This window comes from Lissotriton helveticus, chromosome 7 (genome assembly GCF_964261635.1).
Source record: "Lissotriton helveticus chromosome 7, aLisHel1.1, whole genome shotgun sequence".
In the NCBI taxonomy this organism is placed as follows: domain Eukaryota; kingdom Metazoa; phylum Chordata; class Amphibia; order Caudata; family Salamandridae; genus Lissotriton; species Lissotriton helveticus.
In genome coordinates, this window is record NC_136068.1 from 248,978,797 (window position 1) to 248,982,851 (window position 4,055).

Sequence of the window (4,055 nt, forward strand, 5' to 3'; positions counted from 1 at the left end):
TGAATGAAGTACCCCATAGATCTTAGTAAAGTGATGTCACTAGATCTTAGAGAAGAGCACATGTTGTCAGTTGTTTAGTTAGGCATTCTTTGTTTCTTTTGACCCAGCGCTATTTTTTGTAGTTATATATGGAGTAACATTTCATCCATGTGTCCACAGAGCCTGCAATTCCTGTTCACCTATTCTTTTATCCATAATGGTGTACACTCCTTAGTTGGATAGGCAACATGCCTCAATTTCATGAACTAGTCTCATATGAAACAAGCATTTACAATGCAATGGTCTTGGCATTATTAAAGGTAGAGCTATTGGCATTCCTCATGACTTTTTTTTTTAATCATAAATAAATGGCATTGTCATTTACAATGCCAATAGCTTAATCGCTCGCAAATGCATGACCCATTGCATTTACACCCACAGAGAGCCACACACACAAAGCCACCCACACACACAGAACCACCCACACAGAGCCACCCACACAGAGCCATTCACATAGAGCCACCTACACAGAGCCACCCTCACACAGATTTACCCGTAAAGGGACTATGAAACTTGATGGGGAACTGAAATATAATGTTTTGTTCCAACTTACGGAGTAATGGTATGCGGAATCACAATGCGGTCGTTGTAACGACCGCATTGTGATTCCATGCGGGAAATTTTTTGTCATAAACGTTGTTTACCAATCAATTCATGTAAATTTTGCTTTGTCACTAGGGCCCATTTGTTTATGCGTTTGCATTTTTTCTCTCAATTATTATCATTTTTCTTTCACATACCACCCCTTCCATCACTTTTCTTGCTTATCCAACATGATATGCTGCAGACCACGGCACTTTCTGCACAGCCTACCACAGATCCATTTAGGTGCAAATTAAGTGATCAGAAAATGTTAGCAATTACGCTCCTCAATCTTTGTGAATGCCTAAAAACTTGCCAATTCGTCTCAAACTGAGCTGGCAGGGAGCACCTAGATTGGGACAAACACAAGGTTTTTATCATGCGAATTTCTTTTGCCAGTACTAGTGAACTTTGAAAAGGAATAAGTTGGTGGAAGAGGGAAAATCTGTGGTAATCAGGTGTACCAGCTCCAGTGCCTCACGTTATCTGTCATTCTGTCCTCTGAAACTTACAATCTGGTGTTAATGTTGCCTCAATGTAATACCACAATGTGCGGTATTGCATCCGTTCTGGGTAAATAATACTGACTGATAAACCAAGCTAACTCATGATGAAGGCCTAGGAGGTGCAAACCACATGTGCATTACTTGCACACACCCAGCCCACTCATCGCTATATCCACTTTAGAGCCTTCATTCAGAAATTCCTTGTGCAGGCTACATCCACAGTGAGAACACCAACTCTACTGAGCTCAAAATCTTAAGTGAACAAACACAGCAGGAGATATAACGGTCAATCCAGTTTCTAATTTGACGTGATGGTAGAAAGCTTGGACTGACTCGCAAATCCACTGCATCATGTGCTACCTTAGCTGATCCAGCCCATGTCATTCCATTGAAGGAACTTAAGACATCTCAGTGCATTGAGCACCATAGGCACCTTAGTGTGACCTGCAGGCACAGGCTTGTAACAGGCCGCTCAGGCTTAACCATTGAGATCCACTGGTCTCACTTCCAATTTAGGGGCAGATACTGACTTGGGCGGAGAGGCATGCCGGGGGATACAGCCTCGCCTGCTTACCAGTGCAAAGAATGCATTCGCTCCAATGTAAACTGCTTGATTTTTCATGCTAAAAACAGGAGGAATTCCTAAGCAGAAATTGGCTCCGAATCTGGACTAGACGCAGTGACTGGCTGGAATTCCGGTCTGTGCATGTTAGTCCTCATTCTAGACCAGGACAGGAACTGGGAAGGGAGCAGTGCCAGGGTGGAGTTACCAGTCGTAATGTGTGATTTCTGTCCTTGCAGGGCCTAGATTCCTTTGGTGCAGAAGGTGCAGTGACTTGGGACTCAATGGCCCGGAGCCATTGAACTCTTATCATTGCTGTATAATACCATAAAAAACAGCTGCCAGAGGGCTCATTTCCTTCATGCACCAGGGCCCATGAGACACTGGCTACGCTACTGGACAATAGTATTGGCAGAACCTTCATAATCCACCCCTTAGAAACAAGCGAGACTACATTGTAATTGCAGCTTTGCCTCTTGACTGCACTGTGTGAGTGTGATCCTGGGAGGAGCATGTACTCTTCCTGTGCCTCAGTTATATTTTTGTACTAAGTGGGAATACTAAAATATGACCACAGTACCATATTAGACCAAATAAATTATCTTCACCCATCAGTTGTAGCCTGTTTATTTTTCGGTCCTGCCATGTGCTTTCTTAACAGGTATCTAAAGGCCAGATGGTAAGTTTTTCATTTCGATTATACAATTATTTGGTGAACTGGTTCTATGTAAACTTTAGAAGCCTCAGTAAGGTAAAGTGGACTGAAGGATTTACAATTTTGCAGAACTAAACCGAGTGCACTATCTGTTTGTGCTCACACACCCAAAAAATATATACATTATACAATAAATGTGTTGCCTCACATCAATTTGAAGGGTATTTCATTACCAGAAACTTTCAAGATAAGCACTCTCCTGGTACCCTGGCCTGTCTAACATTTCAGTCTCAACCTTACAGTTGATGCATATTTTTGGTGGGCATTGTTCCACATCAGCCTCGATTGTGCACAGGTTCATCTTGTTCCAACATACTTACACAACACCAATAAGTAGTTGGCTCTGCAGTACGACCTGAAGCAAATAATGTCACGCCAAGTCATTAATCAGCATTTTGCATCCAAGGCCACATATATAACATGAAAATGAGGTTTGAACGATTATACAGGGAGACATCACGGAAAATACTGAAACACAGTGATGAGAGCCCAGACTGAGGCCCAGGCCTTACCTCTGAGGAAGGAATGTTGACAACACCTGTGGACCTCCTCTTCTCCCTCATCTTCCTCTTCTCAATTTGTCCCTTTCCTTTCCTTGCGCTGGGGCCGGAGCTCTTTGCCTTCTCCTTGGCCTTGGTTGGGGTGTCCTTGCTGGCCTCCTCTACAGCACCATTCCCCTCCAAAGCATCTTCCTGGGGCTCTAGAGATGCAGACAATACCTTCTCTGATGCTTTCTTAAGTGCTGGCTCAGGGGCGACTCGTCCTCCAGAGACGTGGCAGACGGCAGTAGAAGGAGCTCCAAGTGGTATAGGTTGCTCTTCCTCTGGTTTCCTCAGGGAGGGAGATTAAGATAATTTTGCCAATGAGGAAGTAGTGTTTACTGAGATGCAATTTGCTCCGCCAGTTCAGTCTGGCATGGTCACCAAGTTACTCGAGCTGTTGTTGTTATTCAACTCATTGTTGACAACTACCACTGGGGGCTTAACAGCACTCTCTTGGCCTCCTGACCCTCCTATGGGAGCAGCAAGCACACTACCTGGGACCTCTCCATAGAGCCGGGCACGCATCTTCTCCATTTTGGCCTTCGATTCCTCAAGAAAGTCAGTAGTGGTGGAGGTGGCTGGAGGGGCCCTGTAGCCTCCAGTTGCCATGCTGCTCCAAAGGGGCAGGGGTGACCCAAGAAGAGAGGCCTGGTGAGAGTGGAGGTGCAGCAGCGTAGAGAGTCAGTTCAGGGATTTGTTGGCACTGGTCAGATAGGTAGCGAGTGGTGTGAGATTAATTAAATAGTATTGAAGCGTGGCAGTGGTATGGCACTCAGTGCTTTCAGCTAGGTGTGCAGCAACAGTACCAGTGTAGTGGGGGGGGGATACAGAAGTCAGGGGATGTAGTGGTGTTTGGTGTGAGATACGAGTAAAGGCAGCTGTAGTTAAAAGGAGCAGATATTAGGTTGAGATGGTGGTGGGGGGGGGTTACTTCTCCAGCGTGATGTTGAGGGTGGAACATTTGAATTGGTGCCGCAGCATGAGTGTGGGTTCCAGGATAGTCAAGGTCTGAGAGTTCAGCATGAAAGTAGAGAGGATTTATTCAGCAAAGGGTTAAGGATCAGGGGTAGCTGGGTTCTGTGGACACTCCTAGGGTAGATTATCCTGGG

The 4,055-nt window shown here is 45.2% G+C and overlaps 1 pseudogene; it reads right to left on the reverse strand.

Moving 5' to 3' along the window:
* Positions 1–946: 946 nt before the first annotated feature.
* LOC144769031 (PRKC apoptosis WT1 regulator protein-like) lies at positions 947–3,555 on the reverse strand (annotated as a pseudogene).
* Between the last annotated feature and the right edge of the window lie 500 nt (positions 3,556–4,055).